The following is a 7,971-nucleotide window of genomic DNA, read 5'->3' as shown; positions in this document are numbered from 1 at the left end:
CCTTGTCCACGGTGCCGGATCTGCTTCGTTGGTACTCTCGTCAACCGCTACGCATCTGCAGCGGCTCATTCGTACTCCCCACTGGAGATGCTTCGTCCACACCCCCCGGAGCCACCCCACCGACGCCCCCGTCGATGGCCTCTGATCCTTTTCGCCGACACCTTCCTCAACCCTACCGGAACCGCTTCGCCAACACCTTCCTCAACCCTACCGGAGCCGCTTTGCCGACAGCATCGTCAACCCCACCGGAGTAGCTTCGCCTATACCATTCTCAACCCTACCGGGGCCGCTTTGCCAACTCACAAGTCCACGGCCTCAAATCCGCTTCCTTGCATCCTCATCCATCCTACCAGAGCAGCTTCTGATGCCTCGTCCACGGCCGCAGATCTGCATCATCGACAACACCCTTAACCCAACCACCGAAGCAGCTTCTGACGCCCCATCCACGGCCGCAGATCCGCATCGTCAACACCATCCTTAACCCAACCACCGGAGCAGCTTCTGACACCCCGTCCATGGCCGCAGATCCGCGTCATCGACACCATCCTTAACCCAACCACCGGAGCAGCTTCACCTACGCCCTCGTCCACGGGCTCAGATCCGCTTCGCCCACACCATAGTCCACCCTACCGGAGCCGCTCCACAAACACCCTACTTGATGGTTCTAGATCTCCTTACCGGACCTCGACAGCCAGCGCAGCCCCATCACCCTCGATGTTTCTAACCCGATTCCCACCGTCTGGAGAGATGCCAAGCACCTGCCACGGCCTAGGTACTTGTCACCTTTAAACCCGTCCAGCATCACCTGCCCGATGCACTTCAAATATACTAACCGGTCGCTGTTACCTGTTATGCAGCTAGCAAAAACTACCAGGACGATGTTTATTCTGGATCTAAAAGCTTGGCCAACCAAGATCCTGGACTGAGGCATTGCTATGATCTTGTAAGCACGTCTCTCTCTCTCTTGTATTGTTTTGTGCCTGCCAGCGTGCTTTGCTAGGATTTTCGACCAGTAATCCCTTTGTGCAGACAATGATTTCTACTACTGCCTGCTAAATTAGATATGTAGATGTCATACATGATACTACCTCATACCTCCGTTCCTAAATATAAGTCTTTTAGAGATTCCACTATAGGCTACATACGAAGCAAAATGAGTGAATCTACACTCGAAAATGCATCTATATACATATGTATGTGGTCCATACTGGAATCTCTACAAAGACATATATTTAGGAACAAGGGCAGTACATTACACAAAATCATAGGTGGCATTTAGGAATTCCAGTGCACTACAGTAGGCTCCCTTAGAGTGCCTGCTAGTCCAGCATACAGAGTCATGGCTAGTTTATGGTACGCACACAATCGTTAATTGGTGGTTTAAATATGCGCAAGGGATATGCAATGTAGTATCATGTAGAGATGTCTGAAATTAGCCGTGTCAACTTGCAGATAGGGTTACACAATGAAAAAGTACAAGATGTATGTAGCAATTTCATGGAACATCGCAAAAAAAGGAGAGGCAGCGGTGAGCCTATACAGTGTGCTATGGTACGTCACTCCTCCATTGCAATCATCATGACATGTTATTTGTATGCCAGTTCTATTAGCCAAGTTTCTTAGGGACAGTTATTACGAGTTATCCTAAGAAAATAAGAACCTGTGAATATAAGCTCCATGTAATACGCCAACCAGTTCTTTTCATTGCGTTTTCAGCTTATCTTTTGTATGATCAGTGGAAAGTCTAGATTGCATTATATATTTTTCATTTTGCTGTCCATATGGAAATTAATTTGACTTGCAAACATCACAAATTGAACCCAGTGCAGTAATTAACATGATAGGAAAACAGACCATCACTATTTGCTCAAAATGCAAATACAAAGATACCATCTACTTGGCACAATCTACTTTGGTCAATGTTTTCCATAGAGATCCCATTGCCTAATTTAAACGAAGAACGCATGACCCACATTTAAATGAAGAACAATTATTTATTGAAATTTGATGGTCCAAGTGGCTGGTTATTATCATATAGCAGCACCACCTGAAAGCATCATATAGCAGCAGCAGCAGCTCATAGCAACTCATCATACAGCAGCAACAGTCTGCAATTCATCATATACCAGCAGCAGCTCATAGCAATTCATCATATAGCAGCAGCAGGAGCAGCTCATAGCAATTCATCATATAGTAGCAACAGGAGCTGCTCATAGCAATTCATCATATAGCAGCAACAGGAGCAACTTGTAGCAACTCATCATATAGCAGCAGCAGCAGCTCATAGCAATTCATCATATAGCAGCAGCAGCAGCTCATAGCAACTCATCATACAGCAGCAGTAGCTCATAGCAATTCATCATATAGCAGCAGCAGGAGCAGCTCATAGCAATGCATCATATAGCAGCAGCAGAAGCAGCTCATAGCAATTCATTGTATAGTGGATCAGAATGAAAATTTGGCAAAAAATCAAAGGAGATCCTCACCTTGTTGGATGAGCTCATCCTTCAATAGCACCTCAAGGCCATGGCCTGGGAGGAGGGCAGGGGGAACAAGGTGCCTTCTGCCGCAGTGTGGCATCAACCGTAGTTGTGCAGCGCCCGCCGGAGTAGTGCCTTGGACGAACCACAGTGGAGCAGCTGCTGGAGACCATGAGAATGAGGGGTGGCGCCAGAGGGAGGAGCAGCCAGGGAGATTTGCCCCTATCCACCGGCCATGTAGCCTAGCTGGACATAGCATCGTCGAGGACCAGGCCAGATGGGACCAGTGGCGACGGCTCATTGGAGGAACCCTAGTGCTGTAGGCAGGGGATCAAGGTAGAGGGAAAGGGGAGAGGAGATGCAAGAGGGCAGGGCAATGAATGCTTTTGTTTTTACTTGAGGGTCAGGTGTGGCACGGGCGTCAGCAGTTGCATTTTGAGTGTAATATAGGCAGACAATAGAGTCATTTCACTATTCCCGTTCCCTTCAATTTTTTGTGAGGTTCTACCCGAAACACCCCCCTCCAAAGCGAAATTAGTTAAGCCCAAACCCATAACTCAAAAATGACTTCTTTATATCTTTTATGGCTTATTTTGGCAATATGCCCTGAAAAGGCGGAATCGAACTGGCCCTTAACCTGCAATTCAATTGTGCGTGCAATGATGAATCACTCTTGCCCGCTATCTGTACATTTAGGCATCATCATACATGGCATAACCTAATACATGTGCATTCCATTGTAGAATCTGGAATATGCAATGTTTATGTTAGTTCATACGATGCACATGATGTTTAAATGCCCCTTAAATCTGGTCAGTCAAGTGATGGTTTTTAAGCCTCCTTCTTTGCTTTTTTCTTGATATGTAAGATTTGCTCACACATCTGTTCAATTGCTTGTTTGCATCAGCCAGCCATACTAGGACTGTTTGCTTTGATTACTTGTTGTTCTTGACCTAACACTCTAACAGAGCTTGTCAACGATTTAAACACTAATGACTGCTGTAGTGGGGCCTTGTCTGACTCATAGGTGACATAAAGGTTTGGCTGTACACTATAGTAGGCTCTCCAAGAGTACTTGGAGATCCAGTTTGAAGGTATGCCTAGTTTTTACATAGTGCAGACATAGTAAATGCTCATTTCATTGTGTGCAAGTGTAAGAGATGCGGCATGTTTCATTATGTGGTGTTGTTTTGTTATAATCTCATCCTTTTGTGTTCACAGACTGGAAAGTATGCATATTTATCTTCCAAGGAGACGAGTAACTAGTTTGTGTCACCTTGCAGAGGGGGTGCAATGAAGATAAGATTGAGGATTTCCAAGTACAAGATGTTAGGAACGAGCCTTGCAAGAGAAGTAGGAGCTGCGCTGAGCCTCTTCAACCTACTAAGGTAAGTCACTGTATGCAACTCAACAGTTCAATTCCTTGTTTGTTTTAGGCATAGTTAATTTTCTCTTTTCAATTGCTTTATTTGTCCTCACTTAATGAGATGCCCAAATAATTATGCCTGATGTTCGGTACTTGTATCACTATTAGTTGACATAATTAAAGGCGTTACCATTTAATTACGCTGCCGAAGTGTGCCTGAAGCTTTGAAGTCTATTAACCAATGGAGTTAAGTCTAGCTAATGATTGCATAGTTTTACCTGTTGTAGTATGTTTGTATGAAACCCTCTGCTGTTCATTATGCTCCCTAATACTTTAATTGAGGTACAGAATGACCAACTACTTGCTTACTTATACGCAACGTTCTGTCTAAATTTGTAACTTGTCTGTGTTTTCGATTGGGCCCCAACATCATGCTCCTCTGGTGAGCTAAGAGGGATTTCTGTATGGAGGCTGCACAAACTATCTTTTTTATAAATTTCAAAATATCACCCGCTTATGCTTCATGTCGTGTAACATTTTTTTGTGAAAGTGACGTGTAACATTATTGTTAGTCCCGTTTTGCCATGTAGTACAAAATAGTGTCTTGTTCGCTTCACTGTTGTAACTATATATTTGCCCTAGTCATGCGTACTTACAGAAACATTTCAGGATGAAGTTACATCAACACAAAAATCTACGAGCAGTGCGGCATGGCCGTTACCGAATGATTATGGATTGGAATTGGAATGTGCTGATGTTCTCGAGCATCAACTAGTGGTGGCAAGACAACATGTACATGATTGTCAATGTATAATCAACAAGTTGAGACTGGACCTGCAGGCATTAGATGCAGGAGTCAAAAAATGAAACAAGACACCGAGGTAACCATGAAGGAATTGGAGATATTGCAGACTGAAATTTGTGCTATCTGAATCCGGCCAATCCTATTTTCTGAAGAGATTATAGTTCAAATGGAGTTAAGTTGATGCACGTCCATGATGTATGAGCTGTATTTGCCCAGTGTATGTAATTTACTGTTTGTGTATGCTTTATTATCACCTGTGCCGAACCATAATGCCCAGTGGGTATAATCGGCTGTAATTTCTTTATTGTATAGTGTAGGATTATTCTACCTTTCTATGCCTTGATCTCTTTGTTGTATAGTGTATACTTTTTAGAGGTGATAGTATTGAGTAGGATAATTCTTTGAATATGCTATATCGTTTAAACGGGGGCCAACTCGCCCGACCATGGGCCTTCACGGGCCGTCGGATCCATGGGCCTTCACGGGCCGTCGGATCCATGGGCCTTCTACGTCTCGCAGGATCCATGGGCCTTCTACGTCTCGCAGGATCTGTCGTGGAAATATCACGTCAGATGTCCTTATAGAAGGACTTAGTCATGGAGCCATCGCGACGGGTTAGCTTAAAGGGGTTAAACCGGACAAAGGACACGAGGGTTTTTAATACTAGTTCGGCCCCTTCGATGAAGGTAAAGGCCTAAGTCTAGTAGTGATGGGATTATTGGGGTCTCGCTAACCAGGGAGCTAAACAAGCTATGCCTGGCTATCGAGTTGTTGTTTTTTCCCCTGAACCACCGCCGGGTTGTCCCCTTATATACACGGGTTGACGCCCAACCTGTTTACAGAGTCGCGAGGCCGACTCATACAAGTGTTCGGCTCGGTCTCTCCTTTCCTTATCTTACAATACAAGTTACATGACTATGTCGGTTTACCACTATGGGCCCTAATCCGCCTTTGGGCTCCGGGCCTTTAAGCTTTTATCAGTAAAACGCCATCTTCTGAGTCTTCGTGGGCTTCAATATAGTTTAGGGGAACCGGCCCCTCCTGGGCAGTTTACACTTAGTAGTTATATCCCCAACATTAGGCCCAGATTGATTTGAACCTGTTCATGTCAATCTTCAGTACTTAGAAAAATTCTGTGAACATCTTCCTTCATTTCTCGTAAATCGCCATGATGTCTTTCTCTTATGAACTTTGTTAAACCACCGTGATGTCATCCTCTGATCACAGCAACGAATCATCATGACGTCAACTCTATAAAAAACGATCAAAAAGATTCCCTTCATTTAATGGCATCCCGAAAATCAAGGTGACAGCTGCACCCCTTGCCGCTTTGGACTCCTTGATTGTCGCGCCTGTCGCTTATCTTCTGCCCTGTTATAAATAAGCCCGACGGGCCCTTCCATTTTCTCCCCTTTCTTCTTGTCTTCTTCCTCGCGACCCGAAGGACCCCAGCGCCGCGCCGCCATCGACCTTCAAATCTGCACCGACCAAGGCCGTTGCATCACCCTGTCCGCACCAGAAACCCTGCCGCACTCTTCCGCCGCCGAGTGGCCCTGGTAAGTTCACTTTCTTGTAATCCTAGATCTTCATTAGGGCTTCGAGTTCATCCATGTTCGTCGCCGTTCATTAGTTCTTCTGCACCCTTCTCTTAGTCTTTTCATTGAGGTTATATATGCGCCTGATAGCCTTGATCTACGACTAGATCTGTATTGCTATTTCACCATACCATAGCATCTTGCCGCTCCTGAACGGACTCTGCCCAGATCTTCTTTGTTCCTCTTAGCACCATTGTAGGGCTCAGAGAAGTTTTCCTTTTTTAACCACAGTAGATCCAAAATTATACTGCCATATTGTGAAACCTGTTTCTGTAAACACTTAGTAGATTTTCAGCTCTGGCCCTTCTGCCTAAGTGCGGTTTAACCCTTAATAGCCAATCCTCCATACACCATTAGCCCTCACTTAAACTGCCAATTGGACTTGAACAACAATTTTCCGGTTTAACACTGAATAATACACTTAAACCGTCAATTGTAAACCGGCCTTCATTTTTCCTTTCAGAGTTTTGCTTCCAAGATGACCAAACAATTCTCTGCTTGCAATTGGGTTCCGTCCTGGATCACGGAGACACAAATCAACGGCTATGTCAACACTGGCTCTTTAGCCTCAAAAAGGGACCTTCATTGGCGAGTTCCAGGCTCTGAGTGCCCTCCTGAACCTCAACATGGAGAGGTGATTGTATTTATGCAACACTTAGACCGGGGATTCAGCCCGCCCGGATCAAAATTCTTCCGGGATGTCCTTGCGAGCTTTCAACTTCATCCACAAGATATTGGACCAAATTATGTGTCCAATATATGCAACTTTCAAGTATTCTGTGAAGTTTACCTTCAAGAAGAACCATCTGTGGAGCTGTTCCGGGACTTTTTCCATTTAAACCACCGCATGGACTTCTCTGACGGCCCCAACACAGAACTTGGTGGGGTATCAATCCAAAAGAGAAAAGAAGTTGATTTTCCTCATGCAAAACAACACAACCATCCTAAAGATTGGAACCAAACTTGGTTTTATTGTCGGAATACTGCCCCTGCTAGAGAAAATCCCTTGCCGGGTTACCGCCCTCACCGGCTTAGCAACGGCCACCCATTACCTCTACGCTTAACTTCCCAAGAACGGAAAACTTATGCGCCTCAACTCGCCAAGCTCCGGGATCTCATGGCCAACGGTTTGATTGGTATTGATCTCATCCGCTGCTGGGTTTCTTTGGGCATTCTACCTTTAAGCTGCCGTTTCAGTTTGGTGCATGAATACACCGGAAACGTTAAAGATCCTCAACGATATCATGAAATAGCAATGTCAGACACCGAAGTTACTGAATCTGTGAAGAAGATGTTGGGCGAACCGATCACAACATGCAGTCAAATCGGGTTGCCTCCTTTTTCCGCCACCAACAAACCGCCATCGGTAAAGTTTAACTTAATGCTCAATGATTCGCCTCCGCTTTAACAATATGCTAATGCTCCTTTTTTTTATTTTTGCAGGCCAACAGCTCCTTCTGGAAACGGACTAAACCGGCTAGGGCTCCTCGTGCAAAGAGCAAGGTCACCAAGAAAGCTGGCAAGAAGAAAACCACCGAGTCTTCTGATCCACCAGAAGATATTGACGAATCAGATCCAGAGGTAGACCTTGATTCACTTGGTTCCTTTTTCATATACCTTATTGACAATGACTTTTCCCAGGATGATGCGGCAGCCAGTCGTGCAGACCATGTTGAGGTAATCTCTCTTTCCTCCGATTCAGATCTTGTGTCGGTTCAAAGATTT

The sequence above is a fragment of the Triticum aestivum genome, chromosome 6B (genome assembly GCF_018294505.1).
Source record: "Triticum aestivum cultivar Chinese Spring chromosome 6B, IWGSC CS RefSeq v2.1, whole genome shotgun sequence".
In the NCBI taxonomy this organism is placed as follows: domain Eukaryota; kingdom Viridiplantae; phylum Streptophyta; class Magnoliopsida; order Poales; family Poaceae; genus Triticum; species Triticum aestivum.
This window is presented reverse-complemented; position numbering follows the sequence as displayed.